Here is a 17065-nt window from a genome sequence, read left to right as displayed (position 1 = left end):
GCCTGGGTGCCATGAATGGCAGCAAGAGGCAGACAGCTTCCTGGGCAGAAGGGAGTGGGTCTCTGGTGAGGTCCCACCTTCAGGCCAGGGAAGGCCTGAAGGCTGGGGGCCAGACTGCCAGTCCTGCAGGCTGAAGTGGGAAACTTGTGGTGCCTTTTCTGGGCCTGCCCATGGCCGCCCATGGACCAATTGGCGTGTACTTCCTCCCCTCTGAGGCCCATAAAAGCCCCAGGCTCGGCCAGAGCTGAGCAGAGGTCAGGAAGGCCAGCTGCAGAGAGGAGCTACCCACTCCAGGGCCTCCTCTCTGCTGAGAGCTGCAGAGATGACGAGAGGACCAACCTGCAGAGAGGAGCTACTCACTCCAGGGCCTCCTCTGAGCTATTCTGTTACTCAGTAAAGCTCCTTTCACCTTGCTGCCCCTCCACTTAATTCTTCCTAGACACAGGACAAGAACTTGGGACCAGCCAAATGGTAAGGCTGAAAGAGCTGTAACACAAGGCTGAAATACATCCATTGTGAGTGAAGAGAAGTAGAGAAGAGCCACAGCCCTTCAGGGAGCCCAGACCTGAGAGCTCCCCAAGCCAGGGCTGTGACCCCCTCTTTGGGGCCCTGCAGTTCCCAGAGTCTCCAAGCTTCTGGGCACCACCATGTTCCCCAGTGGCAGCCTTGAAAGATGCTTGCAGTGTGTCTGATCCAGTCACAGCCTCACAGAGAGCCAGCACTGATGCTGGCACCTGGAGCTGTCCACCCTGCTGCAGCAGCTGGTATGCCTGACTGTGTGCAGTGGCCAGACCCCATGTTTGTTTGCTCACACACCCCTGGCCACTCCACACCTGGCTCGCCCTTGGCAGACATGAGATCCAGGCTGGTAGAGTGAGCTGAGTGCAACCAGGCCAAGTGGGTGGAACGAGCCTAGTGGGCCTGAGCAAATCTCAGGCAAAGGTGCCACAGTCCAGAGGTTTCCAGCTAAAAAAGTGACACCCCAAGGATCCTGCAACACTTTATGTAGATAATTTCTACTGACCTGTCTTTACATTTATTGGCCCTCTTAAAATTGGGTCTAATATGCTATTTTTTTTTTTAGACAAGCTCTCACTCGGTCACCCAGACTAGAGTATAGTGACATGATGACAGCTCACTGCAGGCTCAAACTCCTGAGCTTAAGTGATCCTCCTGCCTCAGTCTCCCAGGTAGCTGGGACTGTGGATACATGCCATCATGCCCAGCTTATTTTCGCATTTTTTGTAGAGATGGGGTTTTGCCATGTTGCCCAGGCTGGTCTTGAACTCCTGGTCTCAATAATCCTCCTGCCTTGGCTTAGTGCTGGGATTATAGATACAAGCCATTGTGCTCAGACAAGTCTAACAGGCTTTAGTCCCATCAAATGAATATTCAATTTCAGACACTGTGTTTTTTAGTTTAAAATTTAATGTGATTCTCTCTTTTTAAAAAATAGTTGCTGTATCTCCCCCCCACACACCTTTTTTTTGAGACAGAGTCTCATTCTGTTGCCCAGGGTATGCAGTGGCATGATCCTGGCTCACTGCAACATCCGTCTCCTGTGTTCAAGCGATTCTCTTGCCTCAGCCTCCCTCCTACAACTACAGGTGCATACCACCACTCCTGACTAATTTTTTGTATTTTTAGTAGAGACAGGGCATGTTGGCCAGGCTGGTCTCTAACTCCTGGCCTCAAGTGATCCACCTGCCTCAGCCTCCCAGTGTGTTGAGATTACAGGCATGAGCCACCGTGCGCAACCTTGTTATGGGTTAATTACATCCACCACCTTCAAAAGATATGTTGTATTCCTAACCCCCAATACCTCAGAATGTGACCTCATTTAGAAATGGTGTCATTGCTGATGTAATTACTTAAGATAAGATCATAGTGGAATAAGGTAGGCCCTTAATGAAATATGACTGGTGTCATTTTTTTTTTTTTTTTTTTTTGAGACAGGGTCTCACTGTTGCCCAGGCTGGAGTGCAATGGTGCAATCTTGGCCCACTGCAACCTCTGCCTCCCAGGCTCAAGCAATCCTCCCACCTCAGCCTCCTGAGTAACTGGGACTACAGGCATACACCACTGCACCCAGCTATTTTTTGTATTTTTAGTAGAGACAGGGTTTCACCATGTTGCCGGGGCTGGTCTTGAACTCCTGGGCTCAAGTAATCCACCTGCCTCATCATCTCAAAGTGCTGGGGTTACAGGCATGAGCCACCATGTCTGGCCAGACTGGTGTCCTTTTAAGAAAAGACAGGAGGCTAGGCACAGTGGCTCATGTCTATAATCCCAACACTTTGGAAAGCCAAGGCAGACAAAGCACTTGAGGCCAGGAGTTCAAAACCACCCTGGGCAACATGGCAAAACCCTGTCTCTACTAAAAATACAAAAATTAGCTGGGCGTGGTGATGCATGCCTGTAATCCCAGCTACTCCAGAGGCTGAGGCAGGAGAATAGCTTGAACCCAGGAGAGGAAGGTTGCAGTGAACTGAGATCATGCCACTGCACTATAGCCTGGGCAACAAAGAGAGACTCCGTCTCAAAAAAAAGGAAAGAAGACAGAGGCTGGGAGTGGTGGCTTGCCTGTAATCTCAGCACTTTGGGAGGCTGAGGCAGGTGGACCGCTTGAGCCCGGGAGTTCAAGACCAGCCTTGGCAACACGGTGAAACGCTGTCTCTACCAAAAATACAAAATTCAAGCCAGTCTCATAAATAAATAAACAAATAAATAGATTAAAATTTTAAAAGAAATAACAAGAGAGAGACTCAGGAAGAATGCCTTGTGATGAGGAAGGAAGAGATTGTAGTGACGCATCTATGAGCCAAGGAATGCCAACAACTGCTGGCATCGCTAGAAGCTAGAGAGAGGCATGGAACAGATTCTTCCTGAGAGCCTTCAGGAGAAATCCACCCTGATCATACCTGAATTTCATACTTTTAGCCTCTGTAACTATGAAAGAGAAAATGTCTTTTGTTTTATGCCACTCAGTTTGTGCTACTTTGTTCTAGCGGCCCTGGGAAACGAATACACTCCGGAAATTTCTCTTGTTTTTGTCCACTATGATTGCCTTTGCTTTTCCTTATAGATGAATTTTACTTTGCTACTTTTTTCTTTCTTCTTCTTTCTTTCCTTCTTTCTCTTCTTCTTTCTTTTTTTTTTCTTTCTTTCTTTCTCTCTCGCTCTCTTTCTCTTTCTTTTCTTTTCTTCATCCAGTGATGCAATTATAGCTCACTGCAGCCTCAAACTCCCGGGCTCAAGCAATCTTCCTGCCCCAGCCTCCCAAGTAGCTAGAGCAACAGGCATGTGCCACCACATTCGGCTAATTTTTTAAATTTTATTTTTATTTTTTTAATTTTGAGATGGAGTCTCACTCTGTCACCCAGGCTGGAGTGCAGTGGCATGATCTCAGCTCACTGCAACCTCCGCCTCCCAAGTTCAAGCAATTCTTCTGCCTCAGCCTCCCGAGTAGCTGGGAATGCAGGCGCATACCACCACACTTGGCTAATTTTTGTATTTTTAGTAGAGACAGGGTTTCACCATATTGGCCAGGCTGGTTTTGAACTCCTGACCTCATGATCTGCCCGCCTCAGCCTCCCAAAGTGCTGGGATTACAGGTGTGAGCCACCGCACCTGGCCTCAGCTAATTTTTTAATTTGTTTGCAGAGATGGGGTCTCACTATGTTGCCCAGGCTTGTCTTGAACTCCTGGCTTCAACCAATCTTTCCACCTTGGCCTCCCAAAATGCTGGGATTATAGGCCTGAGCCACTGTGCCCAGTCTTCTTGTAGATTATAATAAAGAAATGTATTATAATGATTTAAAGTCTGCTTATGAATTCCAAAATCTGCACCTGTTTCTATTTTTTTAAATCTTAATTATGTGTCTCACTTTTCTGTTTCCTTACATATCTAGTAATTTTTTATTTTATGCTGGACATTGTAAATAATACAGTATAGAGATTCTGGATTGTGTTGTCTTTCTCTGAAGAATTTTGCATATTGCTCTGTTTAGTTGCTGACCATTCACCTTGATTTGGTGGAGTCTCAATTTGAAACTGTGTTGGGGTAGGTTTGTTTTAGTGCTTCTTCCTAAGTCATGATCTCCCAGGATCTCAATGAAAAAGCCTGGAGTGTTTACCAAGCCCCACTAACTTGGTGAGATTTGAACAGGAAAATCCGTCTCCCAAATATCAAGCAGCTACAGGAACCTATGCTCCCCTCTTTTAGTCTTCCATCTGTGTCTTCCCCTAGGCTTCTTGGAGTCATGCCCCATGCCAGAGTCAGCCAAAGATTTAAGGGGAGTTTTCTCCTTCTGTGGCTCTCTTTTCTGGGATATTATTTTTCCCTCTCAATTTCCAGTTGCTCTGGAAGCCCTCAACTCCAACTATGTAGTCTTGAGCCAATAAGACTTCTGTTTTCTGCTTAATTTCTTTTTTTGTTTTTTGTTGTTGTTGTTGTTGTTGTTGTTGTTGTTGTTTTGAGATGGAGTCTCGCTCTGTTGCCCAGGCTGGAGGGCAGTGGCACAATCTCCACTCACCACAACCTCCGCCTCCTGGGCTCAAGCGATTCTCCTGCCTCAGCCTCCCAAGTAGCTGGGATTACAGGCATGCACCACCATGCCTGGCTAATTTTGTATTTTTAGTAGAGATGGGGTTTCTCCATGTTGGTCAGGCTGGTCTCAAACTCCCAACATCAGGTGATCTGCCCGCCTTGGCCTCCCAAAGTGCTGGGATTACAGGCGTGAGCCACCACACCCAGCTAAACAAATTATTTTATATATTTTTTCAGACTTTATAATTGTTAGCTCCAGAAAGTTAATCTGACACAAGCTACTTCTCCACTACCAGCAAGTCTGCTTTGTAAATCACTACACCATACTACCTAAGACTTAGAACTTAGGGCTCATATTCCGTCTGGTTTTAGACTTGACGTTGGAAGTGATATGACTTAGTGGAAAGTACAGGCCCTTTTGTTGGGGTCTGGAGCCAGCCAACCCTGATATTGAGCCTTTACCGTGACCCTTCACTGTGTGACCCTGGGCAAGCCCCTTTACCTCACTGAGCCTTGGTGGCCTCATCCGTGTAATGGGAATCACCCTGTCTTGCAGGATGAGGAATGGAAGGAACCCCAGTGAAAACCCAGCACATTGTTAAGAGTGAATTACAGACCGGCCGCAGTGGCTCACACCTGTAATCCTGGCACTTTGGGAGGCCAAGGCAGTAGATCATTGAGATCAGGAGTTTGAGACCAGCCTGGCCAACATGGTAAAACCCCATCTCTACTAAAAATACAAAACTTAGCCAGGCATGGTGGTGGGTGCCTGTAATCCCAGCTACTAGGGAGGCTGAAGCAGGAGAATCACCTGATCCTGGGAGGCGGAGGTTGCAGTGAGCTGAGATTGCACCATTACACTCCAGCTGGGCAACAAGAGCAAAACACTGTCTCAAAAAAAAAAAAAAAAAAAAAAAAAAAAAAAATGAATTCCACAGTTCTTTTCTGAAGTAAAGATCCCCAAATGATGTGACAGTAGCCTAGACCCAACACTGGCTTTGAGTAAGAACCCACCCTCCTCTAGTGACATGCTTTGACATACAAGCTGATGTCCACAAGTCTGGTTTTAGTTTTCACTGTCATGTCAGGGGTGCACCTGCTGAGTTCAAGGACTTGTACCCCCTGGGATGGCCCAGACTGTGCCTCCTGGGCAGCAGAAAGTCACCAGTTAGAGGGCTCATCTCTGAGTGAAATCAATTCCTGATTGAGTGGAAGGGGTCAGCTTGGGTGACACTCAACAGGCTTTCAACAACAACCCAAATAGGAAGAAATCAAAACACCTGGTATTGATGGGGACAGTCCCCCTCTGAAGCGGCAGAGGTCACTGACACAGAGCCAAAACAAGCACCTTGGCAGAGGGGACTCTTGTCTTCAGGCAGAGCTGTAGGAGCCAGTGCTATGTCCTGGACTAGCTTGTGTGGCCTTGGCAAGTCCCCGCACCTCTCTGGGGCTCCTCCCATCACTTGCACAGAGAGCTGATTTGATTTGTTTTGTTTTTGTTTTTGTTTTGTTTTGAGACAGAGTCTCGTTCTGCCACCCAGGCTGGAGTGCAATGGTGCGATCTCTGCTCACTACAACTTCTGCCTCCTGGGTTCAAGCAATTCCCCTGCCTCAGCCTCCTGAGTAGCTGGGACTACACGCTTCTGCCACCGTGCCCAGCTAATTTTTGTATTCTTAGTATAAACGGGGTTTCATCATGTTGGCCAGACTGACCTCAAGTGATCTGCCCGCCTCAGCCTCCCAAAGTGCTGGGATTACAGGTGTGAGCCACCATACCCAGTGGGGAGATGATTTCTAAGGGCCCCCCCAACGTGGGATCAGAAATCAGGAGCCCTGACCCCTGATCATGGTCCTGCCTCCCACATGGTAAGTGGGATTGGGCACCTCAGTGAGTCTCTGCATCAGTGTCTCCATCTGTAACACAGGGGCACATGCCGCACCTCAGAAATAATACGGTGCCCTGAAACCCAGAATAACAAACGCATAGCGCACCCAGCGATCCACAGCCTTGAACCTCACTGGGCAAATTCCACAGTCTTAAGGCAAGTAGGGGAAATGGAGCCAGCTCCCCTTGGGGAAAAAAATGAGAGCTTTCAAAGAGAGACAAATAACTTGCAATTTAAATGCATAAGAGACCAGGCTGTGCCACCACATATGCAGATAGATGCAAATGATATGCAAATAGCTCAAGTAAGCCTGAGTTTGCCAGTGTCCTTTGCCAAGCAGCCAGTTTTGGGATCAGCCAGGTCTGATCTGTGCCAGAAGCTCACATCTGGGGCCCAGAGGCCTTGGGTGAATGTTCAACGGCACCTCCTCCAGGAAGCCTTCCAAGACCCAGCAGTTCTTGGCCCCCTCTCCACTCCCCAGGGCTTGGAGTCTGCCTCTGAATCATCTGCAGGATGGTTCCTTCTCTGCCTCCATGAGCTCCCAAAGGTAGGGACTCCCTCTTGTTCACCACCACACCTGCAACTGGTACAAAGCCTGGCAGTAAGTAGGCACCAGGGCTGTGGGCCAAGTGGACACGGGAAGGCGGGATGAGTGGATGAGTTCATTTCTTTCTTGCTTGCTTATGGCTTTTTTTTTTTTTTTTTTTTTTTTGAAACAGAGTCTTACTCTGTTGCCCAGGCTGGAGTACAGTGGTGCAATCCCGGCTCACTGCAACCTCCACCTCCCAGGTGCAAGTGATTCTCCTGCCTCAGCCTCCTGAGTAGCTGGGATTACAGGTGTGCCCCCACCACGCCCGGCTGATTTTTTTATTTTTAGTAAAGACGGGGTTTCACCGTGTTGGCCAGGCTGGTCTCAAACTCCTGACCTCAGGTGATCCGCCTGCCTCGGCCTCCCAAAGTGCTTGGATTACAGGCATGAGCCACCGCACCTGGCTAGGTGGATGAAATCATTTCTAAGTCCTCCTTCATTCAGGACAGGGCTGAGCCCTCTTCAGGGCCTTCAGCTGTCTTGTCACCCAACAATGAGTGACATTCAGCATCAGTCTCTCATTACCAATGAAGATGCAGGGGCTGAAGCTTGCAAGTGACTGATGTAATTAATATATGAAGCAGGAAAACCTCCCTTCGGTTGATATCACGACTTCCTTACCCTCCCTTTCGTTCCACCATCCTTTCTGGGGTGGGCCAGGGCCTGATGCAGACGAGGTGTACAGTAAATATTGGTTGACAAATGAATAAACAGATGAACCCCATGAATGAATGAGTGCATGAATGAACAAACAAGTGAGATTTCTGCTAGCTTGCCAGAAATTGCTTATATTGCCGGAAATTGCCAGAATCATCAGGAGCTGCAGCCCATTCTGTCTACGCCACATCCCTTAAGTTCTGCTATGATTTTTTTTTTTTTTTTTTTTTTGAGATTAAAGTCTCGCTCTGTCACCCAGGCTGGAGTGCAATGGCACGATCTCAGCTCACTGCAGCCTCTGCCTCCTGGGTTCCAGCCATTCTCCTGTCTCAGCCTCCCAAGTAGCTGGGATTACAGGCACCCACCACAACGCCGGGCTAATTTTTGCATTTTTAGTAGAGACAGGGTTTCACCATGTTGGCCAGGATGGTCTCAAAACTCCTGACCTCAGGTGATCCACCCACCTCAGCCGCTGCTACTGATCTTTATCTATTTGTTGTAGCCATTATGAGTGCTTTTTGGTGTCTGTGAACTTCAAGACTGTGGCGGACACTGTTTGTGCCACATCACATCCCCTCGGCTGCCTCTGATCGGGGCTGCAGCACGGGTTCCACCTCCTGCCTGCCAGGGGGCCTCCCCCACAGGTCCTTCCTGCCTTGGGGGTGAAGGTTCCTGGAGCAAATTTCTGCAGTGGAGGGCAGGAACCAGCGGATAGATACCCCCACCTGGAATCTTCCAGAAGACGATTCTGGGAGGCATTCTGTTTGCTTCCAGAATTCCCAGAGGCATCCAGCCTCCCCTCCCAGACAGCAGTCATCTCAGACACACACACCTCCATCTCTCCTCCTCCCCTGCCACACTCTCCTTCCTCCTGGCATCACCCCCAAGTCCTTAATGCAGGCTCTGCTTTCAAGGGACCCCAAATTAGGACAGAGGTATAAAAAAAACTCACATGGCAGTGCCCCTCACAAATATGGTATAAGTGCAAAGGTGGAAAATAGATTGAGAATGGCTCGTGTTCACAGCCAAAGTGAACCATTTCATTCGGAAGCCAGGGTTGAGTGGTGCTGAACAAGCACTCACTCATTCATTCATTCATTCATTCATTCTTGGCCACCTGCTCTGTGCTAGGTACTGAGGACATCACACAAGTCCCCACCCTCATGGCCCCCACAGCCTGATGGTGAAGACAGAGACTGGGCAAATCATCACGTGGGGAATCGTTTCATGGATGGGTGATCGGCTGAGCACCATCTTTGAACCTCAGACTACTTGGCTTTTCTGGGGGCCCAACTGTGCCCACTTATGGGTGAGAAAACTGGGGCCTGGAGTGCAGGGAGGGGCCTGTTGTCGTAGGAAGGTCAGACAGGTCAAAAGTGGTGGAACTGAGGCCTGAACCCACAGCATCTAATCCAGAGCCGGCAGAGGCCCCTTGGCCCTCAGATCTGCCGAGGAGTCACCTGGCCTGAGCGCTAGACAAATGCAAGACACATAAGCCATTTTAAATGTTCCGGTAGCTACATTAAAACCAAATAAAAATAAACTGGGGCCGGGCGCAGTGGCTCACGCCTGTAATCCCAGCACTTTGGGAGGCCAAGACGGGCAGATCACTTGAGGCCGGGAGTTTGAGACCAGCCTGGGCAACATGGAAAAACCCCATCTCTGTTTAAAAAATACAAAAATTAGCTGGGCGTGGTGGTGTGTGCCTATAGCCCCAGTTACTTGGAAGACTGAGGCAGGAGAATCACTTGAACCCAGGAGGCAGAGGTTGCAGTGAGCGGAGGTTGCAGTGAGCCGAGATTGCGCCACTTCACTCCTGCCTGAACAACAGAGTGAGACTGTCTCAAAAAAAAAGAAAAAAAGAAAGAAACTGGTAGAATTCTTTCTCATAATATTTGTATTTAACCCAACAGACCCAAAATACTATCACTTTGACAGGTAATTAATATTTAAAATTATTAATGAGATATTTACTTTTTTTTTCCATACTAAGTCTTTGCATTTGTGTGCATTTCACACTCGAGGCACATAGCAGTTCAGGCTAGCCACATTTTGAGTGCCCTGCGTGCAGGACAGTGCAGCCCTGGCCTCCGCTGTGACACCACCGCTTGCCTTGTGACCTTGAGCAAGTCCCTTCTCATCTCTGAGTCTCCATGAGTTCCTCCCGGTGTGTCTTGGTCAGACAGCTATCACGGAGGGAAAGTGCATTGTAACCTCACTGTGAGCCGGCCACTGTAACCTTCCTTCCAGTCATCTGCCCTGGCCACCAAGGGACCCACACAGACAAAGTTGCTGAACTTGCATCTCTTGCTTTTGAGGGGGCACAGGTTTGGGGAGACAGACATCTGGTTCCCATTGTGGAAACAGATCTCTCTTCCCAAGCTTGGGCTCTAGAACCCCACCCCGGAGAGGGAGAGGGGCGGGGCTGGGGAGGAGCCAGTGACCAAGTCTTCCCCTGCCCCCCCCACTTTTTTTTTTAGAGCAGTTTTAGGTTCACAGCAAAACTGAGAGGAAGGTGTTGAGACATTTCATATGTCCCTTGCCCCAACCATGCATAGCCTCCCATTATCAATGTCCCTACCAGATGTGTTACAGTTGAGAACCCACACTGACACATCATTATCACCCAACATTCTCTGCCCTTTTTTTAGTGTGTCAAAACAGGTGAGGCTCTCTCACTTCGTCAAAGGTCTGCTCCTTCTCACCCTCCCCCAGGCTGAGCTCTTACGAGGACTAATTAGAGTCCATTTTAACCCAAATGACCTGTCACCTCCCTATTAAAATGCCAGAGGACAGTTCTGCTCCTGCAGTATCTGGGACCATCTGGGACAGGGGAGTGAGGTTAAGGTTGGGTTTAGTAAGGGGCCTGCCACGGCTGCTTTAATGTTGTAAAGTGCAAAGTTGGTGCTTGGAGCTGGTGGAGTGGGAATGCGGCTTGCTCGTTTGCGCATTAGACACACATCTCTCCAGCGCCTTGGATGTTTATGCAGCTACTGTGAGGATGCTGGAGATACAGAGAGGAGAGGAGTCCGGCCTCGCCCCCAGGGAGTGCAAGTCTGGTGCAGCAGAGAAGACAGCAAGCAAACAGCCACAGTGAAGTGCCAGGGCCTGCAGGGGATGCGTGGGCAACGTGTGTGGGTGGACGTTCAGCCTGGGCCAGAGGGTGGGAGCAGGAAGTTCAAAGCAGGGTGGCACGGAGCCTCTGATCAGGTGTGTGGCTGGAGGGCAGAATGCCAGAGAGACTGGCCAGCCATGAGATGGGACCCGAGGCAGGTTGGGTCCAGGCCAGGGTGGGCCTTGAATACCAGGTTCAAGAGTATGAATATGGTCCTTTGTTCTCTAAGACTCCTGCTCCAAACAGCAGGACTGCTTGGCACAATTGCCAATTAGGTAGAAATGGGGCAATTCCATTCCATTTCCCCAATATTCATGGACCACTATTGATGGTCTGCTGCAGGGAATACAGAGACGCAAAAAGCATTTTTATTTTTATTTTTTATTTTTTTGAGACAGAGTCTTGCTCTGTTGCTCAGGCTAGAGTACAGTGGTGCAATCTCAGCTCACAGCAACCTCTGCCTCCCGGGTTCCAGTGAGTCTCCTGCCTCAGCCTCCTGAGTAGCTGGGACTACAAGCGCATGCCACCACGCCCAGCTAATTTTTGTAACAAAAAGCATTTTTAAGGAAACCAAAAAATAGCCAAACAAAACCCTGGACTTCCATTTCCAGCCATATTGCAGGCTAGACAGCAGAAAACCCTCCTGCTACAACATACTACTTGGAAATGGTGGCCAAAATATAACAACTATCCTTTTAAATGCATGGCTGAGCTTGCAAGAAAGGAAAAGAACTCCCCAGGGACAAAAACACAGAAGCAGCTGAAAACTAGAGCAGGAATCGGGCGACAAAAACACAGAAGCAGCTGAAAACTAGAGCAGGAATCAGGCAGCCGATGTTGGTGTGGTGTGAGCAGCATGGGTGAGGTGGAGGGTGTTGGTCTCTGCAGTCTGGGGATTGGAGTTTATAGCCCCTCTGGGGACAATAAATGAGGCTTTGGGCTCCACAAAGCAGGGGATTGTAAATGAGACCCACCCCCAAGCCAGACTCTCCAGAGTTACATTCTCAGTGAAAAGGTAGAGAAGGGTAAAAACCAGTCTCCACTCAGGCAGATCACCTGCCACATCCTGGGCTTGGAGTGGGGAAAGCAGGCTGCTCTGGGAATTTGTAACCATAGGCTTAGCCTCAGGGGGTTTGAGATTTAAATTTAGACTGCTACTTATATGCTCTGGGGACTCCCAAAGCAAAAGCTTAACACAAAAACAGGTCCCTTGGCACGGGGCAGAAACAAATGCAAACGTGCACTAGAGGGCTATGACCTCAACCCAGGCTGCCCAGGGTTCCCACCAACAGATGCCCCTGCAGATGAGCTCACAAAGGTAAATTACAAAACAAAAGTAGCCATAAGTGAGATCCAGCTGCAAAACCAACAGTACAAGTGGACACCCCAAGAACCCCAGATGATAGATCCAGGAGATAGAGACCATAAAATAGCTATGATTAAAATTACTAACGACAGGCCAGGTGCAGTGGCTCATGCTTGTAATCCCAGTACTTTGGGAGGCTGAGGTTGGCAGATCACTCAGGCCCAGGAGTTCAAGACCAGCCTGGGAAACATGGCAAAACCCCATTTCTATGAAAAATACAAAAATTAGCATGGCATGGTGATGCATGCCTGTGGTCCCAGCTACTCAGGAGGCTGAGGTTGGAGGATCACTTGAGCCTGGGAGGTCGAGGCTGCCTGCAGTGAGCCATGATCGTGCCACTGCACTCCAGCCTTGGTGACAGAGCAAGACCTTGTCTAAAAAGAAAAAGAAAAAAAAGACACCCAGCACTTTGGGAGGCAAAGGCAGGTGGATCAGTTGAGGTCAGGAATTGGAGACCAGCCTGGCCAAAATGGCAAAAATCCCATCTCTACTAAAAATACAAAAATTCGCTGGGCATAGTGGTGTGCACCTGTAGTCCCAGCTACTCGGGAGGCTGAGGAAAGAGAATCACTTGAACCTGGGAGGTGGAGGTTGCAGTGAGCCGAGATGGCACCACTGCACTCCAGCCTGGGTGACAGAGCAAGACTCTATCTCAAAAAAAAAAAAAAAAAAAAAAAGACATAAAGAAGTTTTGGGAAATATCAAAATGAATTAGATATTATGAAAAAAAAAGCAGAGTTTCTGGTTAGAGACAGCAGAATAAACGCAGGTATTTATCCCTGCTACCTCCTGAAATGCCTTTAAAATGGCAGAATAGGCATTTTCAAAATATCACAATGACAAAGAAAATGGGATGTGAGGTAAGAGAAACAAAATTTTCAAATTGGAAAGCAGATGGATGAGTGAGAACCACCTTAGTGGATGAAAAAAAAAAAAAGTCCTAAACTGGCAGTAAGGAGGGCCTAGACACAAAAGAAACCCCCAAAGGCTAGGAATTGAGTACCAGGTGCTTCTGGCAGCAGAGGTAAGGAGCATATTGAACCACAGGGGATTTGTTGAAAGACAGTTTAAAGAGCCATCAGTAACGAAGAGACATTCTCCCAAGGTGACTCTCTCTACCACACCCCAGCAGAAGACAGATGGTTTATTCTGCAGAGCGGCTAAAGCCAAGGGTCTCTGGACTGAGGAAAAGTAAGTCCAGCTGGGGACGGGGGCATCTTATTGAAAACAGACGAATACAGTGAGGGTCTTATGAAGACTCCCAGTTGGCATCCAGGCTTAGTATGAACCTGTAGGCAGGAGATTCAAAGATAATTCCCTGGGGATCTGAGAAGCCCAAGAGCAAAGACCTAAAGACACTGACATTGTGAGCTCACTGATGAAAGAACCCAGCCAGATCACCCAACAGTGAAGTTCCTGGTGGGCAGCAAACTCTGAGCTCTCAGCTTCCTAGCAGCCTCTATACACAGAAGCCAATGGTCACCAAGGCACTTGGGGGAGACAAACAATAACAAATAGATCTTTTTTTAAAGAAAAAAACTTAGGGAAAGAGATAAGAAGAAAATATTTTTAAAAAATTATCATTAGTAGTACCAAAGATGAGCTATAGCACACATTAAACAAGAACAGGATGTTATCAAAAAGGAACATTCTGGCCAGGCGCAGTGGCTCGTACCTGTAATCCCAGCACTTTGGGAGGCTGAGCCAAGCACATCACTTGAAGTCAAGAGTTCTAAACCACCCTGGCCAACATGGTGAAACCCCATCTCTACTAAAAAAAATAAATAAATAAATACAAAAATTAGCCAAGTGTGGTGGCACACACCTGTAATCCCAGCTACTTGGGAGGCTGAAGCAGGAGAATTGCTTGAGCCTGGGAGGCGGAGGTTGCAGTGAGCAGAGATCATGCCACTGTACTCCAGCTTGGGTGACAAAGCAAGACTGTGTCTCAAAAAAAAAAAAAAGGAACATTCTGAGAACAAAAAATATCTCATATCTCTTGGATAGCACAAATTAAAAGCTTAGTGGAAGGGTTAGAAGATAAGGATAAAGATGAGGAAATAACTGAGATGGCAGAGCAAAAGGACAAAGCATAGGAGAGTAAAGACATGAAAGTTACAGAATCATTCTGGGAGGATCTAACACCCAAGTATGAGGAGTCTCAGAAAGAATATAGAAAATAAAAGGGAGAGGGATCATCAACCAAGTTACTAAAGTAAATTTCTTTAGTTTTTAAAATTTTATGTATTTTGTTGTTGTTGTTGTTGTTGCTGTTGTTGTTGTTGTTGAGACAGAGTCTTGCTCTGTCTCCCAGGCTAATTTTTACACAAAAATTATCACAACCCCCGGATAATTTTTGTGTTTTTAGTAGAGATGGGGTTTCATCATGTTGGTCGGGCTGGTCTCGAACTCCTGACCTCAAGTGATCCACCCGCCTCCGCCTCCGCCTCCCAAAGTGCTGGAATTACATACGTGAGCCACTGTGCCTGGCCGATTTCTTTAAATTAAATGTGGGGCTGGGCCCAGTGGCTCATGCCTGTAATCCCAGCCCTCTGTGAGGCCGAGGAGGGAGGATTGCTTGAGCCCAGGAGTTGGAGACCACAGTGGGTAACACAGTGAGACCCATCTCTACAAAAAATATTTAAAAATTAGCCAGCCATGGTGGCAGGTGCCTGGGGTCCCAGCTACTTGGGAGGCTGAGATGGGAAGTTCACTTGAGCCTAGGAGGTCAAGGCTGCAGTGAGCCTGATCGTGCCACTGCACTCCAGCCTGGGCAACAGAGCAAGACACTGTCTCAAAACAAAACAAAACAAAACAAAACAAAAAGATATGAGTTTCCAGATTGAAAATGTGTAACAAGTATGTAACAAAATGGATGAAGATATTTGCCCACTAAAACACATTAATGAACCTTTTTTTTTTTTTTTGAGACGGAGTCTCACTCTGTTGCCCAGACTGGAGTGCAGTGGGATGATCTTGGCTCACTGCAAACTCTGCCTCCTGGGTTCAAGTGATCCTCCCACCTCAGCCTCCCAAGTAGTTGAGATTACAGGCGTGAGCCACCGCACCCGGCCTAATGTACTATTTTTAAAAAATACACTAACGTAAAATTTCAGATCACTGGGAACAAATGAAAAGTCATACAAGATTTCAACAGGAAAAAACAGGTTATAGACAAAGCACAAAGAATCAGAATGACATCAGACTTTTCAACGGCCCTCCTGAAACCAAACCACAGTGGAGCAAATGCCTTCAAAATCCCAAGGAAAAAATATTTCAAAATATAGAATTCTATATCCAACCACATTATCAATCAGTTGTGAGAATAGAATAAAGACGTTTTCAGAAATGAACACAGAAAAAGTTCAGCTCCTGTGCATGCTTTCTAGAGAATTTACTGGAGGACAAGCTCCACCAAAACAAGGGAATAAACCAAGAAAGAGGTGAAAGTGGGAAACAAAGGCAGAAGAGAGACAGTGAGAACTCCCAAGATGGTGGTGAAGGGAGATCTCAGCAGGCCTAGAAAGCCGCCAGAGAGATTGAAACAAACCAGAAGGATCTGCAAAAAAATGTTTCCAAGAAGATGCAACTGAAAGATTAACTGATGTGCTTGGATGTACCAAGCAGCAGTTTGTGCTGCTGAATAAGGGTTTGGGATGAAGTGAGATAGAAAACTAAGAAGTCGTCCGGGCGCGGTAGCTCACGCCTGTAATCCAAGCATTTTGGGAGGCCAAGGCAGGCGGATCACGAGGTCAGGAGATCAAGACCATCCTGGCTAACACGGTGAAACCCCGTCTCTACTAAAAATACAACAAAAAAATTAGCCAGGCGTGGTGGCGGGCACCTGTAGTCCCAGCTACTCGGGAGGCTGAGGCAGGAGAATGGCGTGAACCCGGGAGACGGAGCTTGCAGTGAGCCAAGATGGCGCCACTGCACTCCAGCCTGGGTGACAGAGTGAGACTCTGTCTCAAAAAAAAAAGAAAAAAGAAAACCAAGAAGTCAAATAAATAAAAATAAGGCAACATTATTACGAGGAAAACAAAAGACTGTGGAAGAAAAAAAATAACTGTAGTGTTTTACTTAGCACAGGAGATGAAGAGGATTTATACAATCACAATATTGTAAACTTTCAATATTGAGCTAGCCCAAATTATGACTGAAGTATGTTGGAAGAATGATGAAACAGGAAGTAGGGTGAGGGTAGAGGGAGTAGTGGTGCTGGTGAAAGTCAGACAGTTTATTTATTTATTTATTTATTTATTTTGAGACGGGGTTTCACTCTTGTTGCCCAGGCTGGAGTGCAATGGCACAATCTCGGCTCACCACAACCTCCACCTCCCGGGTTCAAGCGATTCTCCTGCCTCAGCCTCCGGAGTAGCTGGGATTATAGGCATGCACCACCATGCCTGGCCAATTTTTGTATTTTTAGTAGAGATGGGGTTTCTCCATGTTATTCAGGCTGGTCTCGAACTCCCGACCTCCAGTGATCTGCCCACCTCGGCCTCCAAAAGTGCTGGGATTACAGGCGTGAGCCACCACGCCTGGCACATTTTTTTTTCTTTTGTGGAAAGTTGATACACAATGCTTAAGACTAAACACACACACACGCACGCACACACACAGTGATTTAGTGATATAGAGGTAAATTTTAAAAGCAACAGCTAAAAGAGTTCAAAGAGTTTGCATCTAAGAGCAAAAAAGCGGAGGAATTCAGGGATGGGGGACAGGAGGCTGTAGTTTCTCATAATAAACATTATGGACCTACTTGATGCTTTAAACTGCATACACGTATACAAATGAAAACTGAAAAGCAGTTGAGAAAGATTTAAATTTGGATAAGTTTCCCATATAATAATATGTGCCATCTTGAATCCTCTCAGCTCCATCAGTTTATGAGGGTCTT

Source organism: Pan paniscus, chromosome 11 (genome assembly GCF_029289425.2).
Source record: "Pan paniscus chromosome 11, NHGRI_mPanPan1-v2.0_pri, whole genome shotgun sequence".
NCBI classification, from domain to species: domain Eukaryota; kingdom Metazoa; phylum Chordata; class Mammalia; order Primates; family Hominidae; genus Pan; species Pan paniscus.
The sequence above is the reverse complement of the archived record's forward strand: the minus strand, read 5'-3'. Positions refer to the sequence as shown.